Consider the following 12,183-nt stretch of genomic DNA (forward strand, 5'->3'; position numbering starts at 1 on the left):
AGCCGTTGTACAGTATATTCGAAAAATCAAAAATCCCTAAATAATACATTTCTTAATTTTACATTATCTGACGGATTGATCATATCTGGAGGATGTTGTCATGTAAAAATGTAATGTCATATATATATACAGTTCAGAAGTACCGTTCAAGAATAAATGCAGCCTCAATGAGCATAAGTGACTTCTTTAAAAAGTCTACGTTTACGTTTATCAAGGCTGCATGTATTTAATCAAAAATACAGTAAAAATGGCTATATTGTGAAAAAAAAAAAAAATGCTTTTCCATTTTATTATACTTTAAATTATAATTTATTCCTGATATGGTAAAGCTGAATTTTCAGCATCATTACTTTAGTCTTCAGTGTCTATGATCCTTCAGAAATCACTCTAATATGCTGATTTAATTCGGTGCTTAAGTAACACTTTTTCTTGTTATAAAAGTTGAAAAATTTTGTGCTGCTTAACTTTTTGCGGAAATGGTGATACATTTGTTCAGGATTATTTTAGGCTTTATCTCAGTATATCAGTGGACTTCCCTAACAAAACTCTAACAAAACTAAATGCAAAATTAAGTGCAAGTACATATACTCCTGTGAACATCAATAAAGCAAGACATTTGATCAAAACAGAACCGGGCATGCAGCGATCAGAGGGACTGTTAATGGGTACTGTGACCTCTTCACTGCAATCAGTGCCTCTGTGAATAATAATCAGTATTTCACCATTATCAATTTTCCATAAAATAATATTTATATATAAAGTAGATCTTACAACTTGAGTTGTGTACTTCAAGCATTGAAGGTGTAAAAATATGAACACATTGATTGCCTTAAAGAGCACTTATTACAACCAATAAATGGACTCAGCAGGTGGATTTTTGTGTAAACTATGTTAGACTAATCCATACTATAAACAGAATATGTCATAACAATCATAATAACAGAAAAAATAGGAAATATTAAAACTGACAAAGCACAAATATACTTCTTAAGTTTTCTAAAAGCAACAAGGTAGTATCATGACAGGTATAGCTCACGTTTTGGACCAATATAATATCTGGAAAGACTTATACAACTATAAAAGCACAACGCAACTATGAAGTTCAAACTTCAATGCCAAGTTATTCAAGACTAACAAGATCAAGAGTGCTTTTAACCAGCCCATTAACATCTGTTGCCAGTACATGACGATCACTAACATGTCCTCTCTCTCTTTTTTTTTTTTTTTTTTTACCTTTCTCAGCAAGAAAGAAGGTTTTCCTTCTATCCTAGGTCCGAAGGTAAGTGTTCGTTCAAATCCACGCCGAAACTTTTTCTGGTCTGGGAGAAAGTCCAGGCTCCGGGCAGCTGTCTCTTACGCACGGGTGTCTTGCATGAAACCTGAGAAACGCCTCAGGTAGGATCATCACTTCGCCTTAAACTTGTGACACTCTGCCAACTTCCCACAACTCTCACACTCCAGGGGGATAAAAATCCGATTATGAAAACTTAATGGTAAATTTGAAATACCATAGTAATGTTCATGGATAATCAACCCAGTCTCACGGAAGTTCGTGGATAATGCAGTCACGTTCACTATACCTTAACATGCTGACAGGAGTGAACAAGTCTGTAATTAAGGCAGTTCTTACGCTTGCCTCACAGCTTACTGTAAGTGGATGTTCAACATCTTCTAGAGAATTTCAGAACAAATAAAATGAACTATATATGTATGAAAATTAAAGAGCTATATTGCATTTTTAAATGTTTCTTCACAGGTCATCTGTGCCATGTCAAATGATTGCAACATCACCATTACTTTATTTATAGAATATGTATATTTTTACAGATGTTTTTCCTCTTTATAAACATACTACATTCCTTACACTAACCAGATTATATATACACACACATATATTAATTTAGTAGAGAAATGCTTCGAGATTTGCTCAAGCTATAGTCATTACTCGACTCTCTACTGGTAATGGTGTTCTGTTTCCCAACGAATCGTTGATTTTGAAAGAGGTTTAATTGGTTGAACGAGTACACTCCCTTCACTGAATGAGTCTCCGTTTTGAATTTGAACACTACTCAAAGCTTAACTGAACTACTCAGCCATCTTTCGTCAATAAGTGAACTGAACGAATTAACTCTTTTTGGAATATCTTAGTAAATTTGTTGGCACGCACATTTTAACAAACAAAAACATTTGATCGTTCATTTGATCATCATTGAAAGACTTGGCGTTTAACAAATCGGTTGAGAAAATGATTCAGTGAATCATTTATAGTCTACATAAAAAAGTAACCAGTGTTGGGGAAAGTTACTTTTAAATGTAATGCATTACAATATTGTGTTACTCCATTAAAAAGGAACTAATTGCACTGCTTAATTATTTTTATGGAAAGTAATGCATTATGTTACTTTTACATTACTTTTTGTCACCTGGGCTGGGCTTGCTTTTTTAAAATGTTTTAAATTTTTTATTATTATATAAAAACTATATATATATTATTTAATAACAAAAACACAAAAGTTATATTTTTGGCAACTGTAAAAGCCCTTTTACACCAAAAGTGAAATGAATACACTTAAAAAAAAAAAAAAAAAAAAGTTGAGCCAACTTAAAATTTTAAGGCAACCAGCTTCAGCAGATTTGTGATGTTCTCTCAACTTATTTTTGAGAAAACTAAAAAATCTGCTGAAGCTGGTTGCCTTAAAATTTTAAGTTGGCTCAACCTTTTGTTTTTACAGTGTAGGCCTCAGGCTGAAGGAAGTGCCTCGACCCTAATGGTCACTGCACACTGAAGGCCATTGCACACTGAGTCCGAAATTTTCGCATGTGTTTTTCCATTTTTTCGTATTCTTCATCCTTTCCTATTAAAATTAATGCTACGAATGCAAAAACGCAGAAAATTTAACCTGATCTGATTTTTTTGTGACGGACAAAAGTTTCGGAGGCAGTGTGTAAACGTGATTGCCACAATGTGAGGTTGTATTTATTTTTCAGCATGTGAACATTTCGGGCGAAAATTTCGGACTCAGTGTGCAGAGACCTTTACTCCCAATTTTTCTCAACATGGGACAGGAGAGCTGTCAGTTAATAAATGGGAAAACAAAGTAACTTGTGTTACTTATTTGAAAAAGTAACTCAGCTATTTTATTGTACATTTAAAAGTAATGCGTTACTTCACTACTCGAAAAAGTAATCTGATTACATAACTAGCATTACTAGTAATGCATTACCCCCCCCCCCCCCCCCCCCCACACACACACACACTGACTGTAACGATGTATTGTAGAAAAAAAATTACAAAAAAATCAGTGAATGAATCATTTTGATCAAACTGAGATGAAATTTAAATCCTCACCATGGGTCTTATGCAAAATGTTTACTTTTATGCTGATGATACACGGGGCAACATTTTGAGCAATTTTGCCAGGCAACTTTTTTTGAGCAATGTTGCTTGGGCACCCGTTTTCCATTGAGAATGGGTAACAAATTTCTATCTTGATATTTTAGATCGTTCGTGGGCCCTGTGTCTCACCTGGATGCCCGTTGATGACAACATTTCCCAAAGTTGCCCAGTGTATCATCAGCCAGTTTCATGAATTCTGACCATATACTGATGTGAAGAGAACCTAATGTGTTAATAAAATATGTAGGCTATTATTAAGCATATATACAGGCTTTATAGGATTTGTCTTTCAGTAAATAGAAGTGTTCTGTTCACTTGTGCCAAGTGCCTCTTAGAAAGCACATTTTCATTTAGTTCGTAATGTTCTATGATGAACTGCATTAAGTATTTTGTTTTTAATATCTGAAGATGAAAACAGGAAATAGGCTGAATAGACTGTATTCATGCATATGACCAGATCCACTGTTCTCTCTCTTCATTTGGTCTAGTGTGTGTATTTCCAGAGGATTTTTGGAAGTGGATAAATCTGGTCTAGGATTTTGCAGATACAAACAGGCTTTGTGGAAGAATAAGCTACATCATACACAACAATACTGCATTCAGAGTTGTAATTCACAATGAAAACTCTGTAATGGACTAGAGACACCAAGTAGACTGTGACATGATGGATTGCTATCCAGAATTAATTTAATATTACTTGAGAGGTCAACACAGGTCAGCTTTATTTTACTGTGAATGCTGCAATGGCAAATATAATATAATATAATACTTTGGCCTGGTTTCATAGACAGGGTTTAGACTAAACCAGGATTAGGCCATAGTTCAGTTAGGACATTCAAGCAATTTTTATAAACATGCCTTAGAAAAAACATTACTGTTGTGCATTTTGAGACAAAATAAAGGGACTGATATATTTTAAGATCAGTCAGAGCAAGTTTCTTTCAGTTGAAACAGCTCAGATTTAGATTTTAGTCTGGGATAAGGTTTAAGCCTTGTCTGTGAAATCGGCGGTTATGTTTTAAAAATTAAGCCAGTGTTCTGAATGGTGTGACTGATAATGCATCTAAAGGAAATTGGAACAGTTCTTTAAATGTGTATATTGAGGCAAGACTAACAGACTTGAGCTTGAACTCCCTTTCCAGACAGAAGTTGTCAATCCACCTGTCTCACCTGTCACTTCATCTCATTCTGGGAGCACAATGGCTCAACCTACTGGTCATTTGTAGTAATACACTAATTTGAGCATCAAAACATTAAAGATAAAAAAGATAGAGCGTGTTTAAACGTTACGTTTACATCCTTTTCGCTTATTTTGTGTTAATAGGAAATACAATAAACTGGATATAACAGAGCAGCATCATCCACTAGCTGTCTTGAAACAGCCCATAGCATTCAATGGAATATTACCCAAAAATGAAAATTTGCTGAAATTGTACTCAACTTCAGGCCATCCATGATGTAGAGTGTTTGTTAATCAGAACAGATTTGGACAAATTTAGCATTACATCTCTTGCTCACCAAATAGATCCTCTGCAGTTACAGCAGTAAAACATCACAATAATCCACATCAATTAATGGCTTGTAAAGTGAAAAGCTGTGTGTTTGTAAGAAACAAATCATTAGGGCATTTTAATAACCATTGCTTCTTGCCAAAATACCAGTCTATAGTGGAGTAAGTAACATTACTTGTGATGTTTTTATCAGCTATTTGGACTCTCATTCGGACGGCACCCATTCACCGCACAGGATCCCCTTATGAACAATTGATGTAATGCTAACTTTCTCCAAATCTGTTATGAAAAAAACTCATCTACATCTTGGATGGAATGTGGGTGAGTAAAAGCATTTTTTCATTTTTGGATAAACTATTCATTTAACTATAACTTTATTATTATTAACTATTTCAAGGAACTGTTGCTGCTGCAAGGTAAATCACTCATCACAAAATGTACACAGTGCAACCATTATTATTCTCTTAGACAACAAGTTTATTGAGTTACTCATAATGGCATGATATACAATCAACTCGTCAGGCTGCTTGAGTTATATAAAGTTCTCAACCCAAGGAAGTAACAGACCTTGCAATCTATGCATACTGTACATACATCCACATCCAGATGTTTCTACATCTCTCCTCCCACGCTATCAGTGAGAGTTCATGTAGGCTTAAGATCATGAAACCAGACACTCCCATAAGCCCTGCCTCTCTGTGTCTGGAGATGGACATCCCATAGAGGGATACCTAGAAAGAGGAGCTTAAATCACAGCAACAGAAGGGCCATGGAGAAGGATTTACAGCACTGTCCAGATGCAAGCAGATAGCCTACTGGATGAGTTATAGGAGGTTACATCACCTCTGTTATTATGTGATTCACTAAAGGCTTCTGGGATTTACACCAGAGCTGAAGTCACAGATGCTGCATCGAACGGGAATATATTATAGATTGAAAATCTGAAAATTAAGATTCAGACTGAGCTGCAGGTCGGGTTACTGAATATTATCTATAATATATAATGGTCAACATTATATGCAAACTAATAAAATATACATTAATGGATATTTTAAAGTTTTAATAAAGCATTAGTTGTCCTGAAATTAACATTCCGTCATACTTTAGTCCCTGGTGGTGGATGAGGAGATCCCCCTCACAATGTAAAGCACTTTGAGTCCCTGGAAAAGCACTATATAAATATAATGAATTATTAATTATTAGTTTTTATAATTATTTAATCACCATCAATTTATTCTAAACTCATATGACTTTGTCACCAGGGGCAAATGAGGTTTGATTACCAGTGAATAATACCTTCAATTTCAGTCCAATCCTCACACAAAGCCTTCAATACAGGTACATCTCAAAAAATTTGAATATCGTGAAGAACTGCATTTTTTTGTAACTTATTTCAAAAAGTGAAACTTTCATATATATTTTACATTCATAACATGTTGCAACATGTAAAGTAAGGCATTTCAAAAGTTTTTTTGTTTTAATTTTGATGATTACAGTTTACAGCTCATGAAAGTCAAAATCCAGTATCTCAATATATTAGAATATTTACATTTGAGTTTCATTAAATGACCATCGCTACAGTATAAATTCAGGGTATCTCTTGTTCTTCGAAACCACAACAATGGGGAAGACTGCTGACTTGGCAATGGTCCAGAAGACAATCGTTGACACCCTCCACAAAGAGGGTAAGTCACAGAGGGTCATTACTGAAAGGGGTGGCTGTTTACAGAGTGCTGTATCAAAGCATATTAAATGCAAAGTTGACTGGAAGGAAGAATTTGGGTAGGAAAAGGTGCACAAGCAACAGGGACGACCGCAAGCTTGAGAATACCGTCAAGCAAAGCTGATTCAAACACTTGGGAGAGATTCACAAGGAGTGGACTGAAGCTGGAGTCAGTACATCAAGAGTCACCACGCTCAGACGTCTTCGGGGAAAAGGGCTACCAAGCCACTTCTGAGCCAGAGACAACGTCAGAAGCGTATTACCTGGGCTGTGGAGAAAAAGAACTGGACTCTTGCTCAGTGGTCCAACGTCCTCTTTTCAGATAATTTAAAATTTTGCATTTCATTTGGAAATCAATGTCTGGAGTCTACCAGTAATACACTGAAACTGTGACTGCTTACATGATGTGACAGTCACCAAGACCATCACCACACGTGCAAACCAGAAGCCATGGATGACAGCAGAGGTTCGTGGGCTGCTAAAGACCAGAGATAAAGCATTCAGATCAGGAGATAAAGCAGCCCTCAAAACAGCAAGAGCCAATCTGTCCTGTGGCATCAAAAATGCAAAACTGTCATATGCTCAAAAAAAAAAATCAACAATCACTTCACAGACAGCAGAGACACATGGAGCCTGTGGCAAGCCATTCAGACCATCACTGACTACAAGCCCCTGCCACAGGCCTGTGATGATGACACATCCCTCCTCGATGCACTCAACCACTTTTATTCACGGATTGAAATGCAGAATGACACACCTGCACAAAAACTGCCCACACCTTCCAACGACCGGACGCTCTGTCTGTCTCCAGCCGACGTAAGGAAGACCCTATCTAGGATTAACCCACGCAAGGCTGCGGGTCCTGACAACATTCCTGGCCGTGTTCTGAGAGACTGTGCTGCACAGCTGACAGATGTCCTAACAGATATCTTCAACACCTCGCTGAGCCAGGCAGTCGTCCCCACATGTCTCAAATCCACAACAATCATACCGGTACCAAAGAAATCACCCGTGTCCTGTCTAAATGACTACCGTCCCATAGCACTGACTCCAATCATGATGAAGTGCTTTGAGAGGCTAGTCGTGCACAACATCAAAACCAGCCTCCCCAACACACTCGACCCGCTCCAGTTTGCATATCGTCCAAACCGCTCTACGGACGAGGCAATTTCCTCCACCCTCCACCTGGCTCTTACCCACCTAGAAAATAAAGACTCCTATGTTAGAATGCTGTTCATTGACTTCAGCTCGGCATTCAACACAATAATCCCACAACAGCTCATAAATAAACTAAACCTGCTGGGCCTTAACAATTCCCTTTGTAACTGGATCCTGGACTTTCTAACCGGAAGACCTCAGTCAGTCCGTGTCGGCCACAACACCTCGAGCACTACCACACTGAGCACAGGTGCCCCACAAGGCTGTGTGCTCAGCCCGCTGCTCTTCACACTGCTGACCCACGACTGCATTGCCAAGTTCAGCTCTAACCACATCATCAAGTTTGCTGATGACACAACAGTGGTAGGTCTCATCAGCAACAACGATGAAACGCACTACAGAGAGGAAGTGGCACAGCTGGCTGAATGGTGTGGCACTAACAATCTGTCCCTCAATGTGGAGAAGACAATGGAGGTCGTGATGGACTTCAGAAGAAACGCCATTGACCACCCCCCACTAACCATCGACAGCTCGACTGTGGAGAGAGTCAGCAGCACTAAATTCCTGGGGGTGCACATCACAGAGGATCTCACCTGGACCACCAACACCATGTCACTCTCCAAAAAGGCACAACAGCGCCTACACTTTCTCCGCCGGCTGAAAAGAGCAAGTCTCCCTCCACCCATCCTCACCACATTCTACAGAGGCACCATTGAGAGTGTGCTGACCAGCTGCATCACTGTCTGGTACGGGAACTGCAGTGCTGCTGACCACAAGACCCTCCAGTGGACAGTGAACACAGCTGCAAAGATCATCGGTGCCCCTCTCCCCTCCATGCTGGACATTTTCTTTACACGATGTTCCAGCAAAACCAATAGCATCGTGAAGGACTCCACCCATCCCTCCCACAGTCTCTTCCAGCTCCTACCATCAGGAAGATGGTACCAGAGCATCAGAGCCTGCTCCGCCAGACTGCTCAACAGCTTTTTCCCCCAGGCAGTGAGAGCCCTGAACTCAAACCACCCCGCCCCCCTCTGAAACCCCTACCTCCTGAAACATGGACCACCCCCCACGCCAAACACCCCCCCCCCCAACCTTATCACAACAAAGAAAAAAAAAAACTGTATGGAACTTTTTTGTGCAATTCGAAGTGTGCTACACACAGGTGAGTGGGCCTGTACAAACCACCTGTAGTAACACACTCTCCTCTATGTGCACTATGGACACTTTACATTATGTGCACTAGACACTTTACACACACTGCTGCGTGTACACAATCCCACAAAAGACTCAGCAATACATGTATGTTTACATGCTCATGCACTACAAATCATCCTGCACTGTTCTCCAACCAGCTGCTTGACTCAAAATGTTTCTCCTTGTACATGTACAGTATTTGTGAAGCATTCGTATAGTTTGTATTTTTTATCTTCTATTTTTTAGTTTGTATAGGGTAAATACCTTGTGGCGGGGTGGAAGGAACACGCGACAACAAGGTTGCGGTGAAAGCCCCGGAGGGTGGGTTTTATTAATCAAAGTGTGAGTACGGTGGCTGGTGATGGCAGTCTCGCTCATGCTGGGGCTCGTGTTCTTCTCCAGGTGCGGGTGAATCCGTGGGGTGCTCGTGGTGAGGCTGCTCGGTCACACGCTGCTTTCTGGAGGAAAGAAGAGACACAGTCAAGTTGTGGTTTCATGGAGAGGTTTCTCACCCTTTCTCTGTGAGGACGCTCTTTTAAAGCCGCCAGGCTGATGAGGTGCAGGTGTGGCCGATCAGCCAATGATGAGTGGTGCACCGGTGCTCCTCGTGAGTGTCCAGGGCGACGCTGATGTGATCTCGGGACGCCCGTCACAACCTATATATAGTATACTTATAGTTAAAATCTGTCAGTAGGTTAGTTGTGTATAGGTTTATAGTGTTTTTTACTTCATTGTTGTATGTCTGTATTTATGTAGCACCGTGGTCCTGCGAGGCACAACATTTCGTTCCACTGTATGTCCCCACATGTAGCGGATGGACAATAAAGCTCAACTTGAACTTGAACTTGAGTCTGGAGGAAGACTGGAGAGGCACAGAATCCAAGCTGCTTGAAGTCCAGTGTGAAGTTTCCACAGTCAGAGATGATTTGGGGTGCCGTGACGTCTGCTGGTATTGGTCCACTTTATGCTTCCATCTGCTGACAAGCTTTATGGAATTGAGTGCATAAATGAAGTATTGAGTGCATAAATGAGCATACTTTAAGGAACTTGAACTTTTCTGCTTTGCAAATCCTTTTTTTGATTGATCTTAGGAAATATTCTAATATTTAGAGATACTGGATTTTGACTTTCATGGGCTATAAGCTCTACTCATCAAAATTAAAACAAAAAAACTTTTGAAATGTCTTACTTTACATGTAATGAATCTAAAATATATATGAAAGTTTCACTTTTTGAAATAAGTTACAAAAAAATTCATTTTTTCTGTCCTTTAGCTTTATAGTCCCTGGTCACTGTATACTTCTGTTGTATGGGAAAAAAAACAGCACTAACATTCCTCAAAATGTCTGCTTTGAAGTTTCATGGATGAAAAAGTCACACAGGTTTGGAACATTATGAGAATCAGTAAACAATGACAGTTTTCATTTTAAAAAAAATACTTCTATTAGTAAGCTTACTGTAAGTATCTTTTAAAGCTTTTTTTTTTTTTTAATTGGTCTTTATTACACAATACAGTAGTGACAGTATTGGCAAGGAGAGAGAGATTAAAATCATTTTCAAAGGAGAGAGAGACTTGAATGACAATGTTTTTTGTTCTGTTTTTGTTTTTTGAGAATTTGGTGAAAAAGTGGACAAAAAAGCTGATCAAAATGCATATACTTCTAATATATTATAAGTTTGTGAATAAAAATATATTATTAGTATTAACCTAATATGGTAGATTTGTTTGCCAGTATCTATAATGCTGATTTGTAACAGATACAAACAGTTATTGAAGTGAAGGAGGTTCACTGCTGGTAAAAGTGAAACAAACATCGAATTGACAAATGAAAAGTGTCCAGTAGGGGGAACCAGCATCATTTAAGTTTGGCCTTTTATACAGTCATTCTAATGTTGCTCAACCAATTATAAACATTATTAACAACTTAGTCTCTCTTATGTCTCCTGTCACATAGGGAAGATCATTACAACTAGGTAAGTTCAGACTTTTATTCAACATGACTCTTTTGTACGTTTATACAGTACATGCAACTGTTTATGTATCAATGTATCTATAATTCTCTTTTTCTAATGCAGATTTACACACAATCAAAGGAACTCACCTCAAAGAAGGCATCTCAGGGTAATGTAGTAATTACTTATATGTCAGCTGTTCAGCAGTGTAAGGTTTGCTCTTAGCATGAAGTACAGATGTGTAATTGCCAAACAACAACGTCTTGTTTTGAACACAGAATACATCAGAGAATCATGAAGTGGAGAATCTGCACCTAATACTGCTGTTTGACAGACACAGATATGAGAAACCGACTCGTAAACATTTTCCTCTGGCTGCTCTGTCTGCACACGAGGAGTTCCTCTGGAGTAAAAACCAACAAACTAAGACTGAAAACTATACTGTAAAGCAGAGGGTTTATTGCCATTGTTACAAATAACTTGGATAATTTTACATTGGTTGCTGAATCATTTCAAAAGTAAAATGTGCTGTATTTTTGCGGCTGTATTAAGTTTGTTATTAGTTTCTTCTAATAATTTAACAATGTTTTTTTTGTTGTATTTTTTTCAAAAACAGATTGAGGTACAGCTCTTGTGCTCTAAATGTGGAGTGTTTTTAAAAATATGAGTTAATTCATCTTTGTGTATTTAGTTAAATATGAGGGAGCTGAACATGTGTTTTGTAAATCTTTGAGTCTATTGCATCAGTCGTATGAAGCCCACAGATTTTCTTGGCAGTATGTCACTTCACTTCACAATAATAATAAATGATGAGAGTGCTCTCTATAGAAGTCTCCAAGATTATGAACGGGCGTAGTGATCCCGACTGTTGCGTCGCAGTCGGTGTTATGTTCTGATTCGCCTGTTTTTCAGTGGTCTTTTTTTATTCACGAGATTTACTAGGAGGAAACTATGGTGTTTGAGGCTCACGGTATGTGATTTCCATGTACAGAACTGTTATTATTTAGCTATGCCAAGGTAAAGACAGTTTTTCATTCTATGGCACCTTTAATTAAGGACACCAACAGCGGTTGGTCACTTTAAGAGACAGTGCATCCAATTTAATGATACAAATCTGATGGAGGAAGTGTTTCCTCCTTTTTTTCTCAACTGTTTACGTTCACTGAAGACATAGCCGACTATTTTTGAGAATAGTTGCCAAGATGGGTATTTCTACATAACTTTGTATGTATTTGTCCATTCCA

The sequence above is a fragment of the Barbus barbus genome (genome assembly GCF_936440315.1).
Source record: "Barbus barbus genome assembly, chromosome: 4".
Taxonomy (NCBI): domain Eukaryota; kingdom Metazoa; phylum Chordata; class Actinopteri; order Cypriniformes; family Cyprinidae; genus Barbus; species Barbus barbus.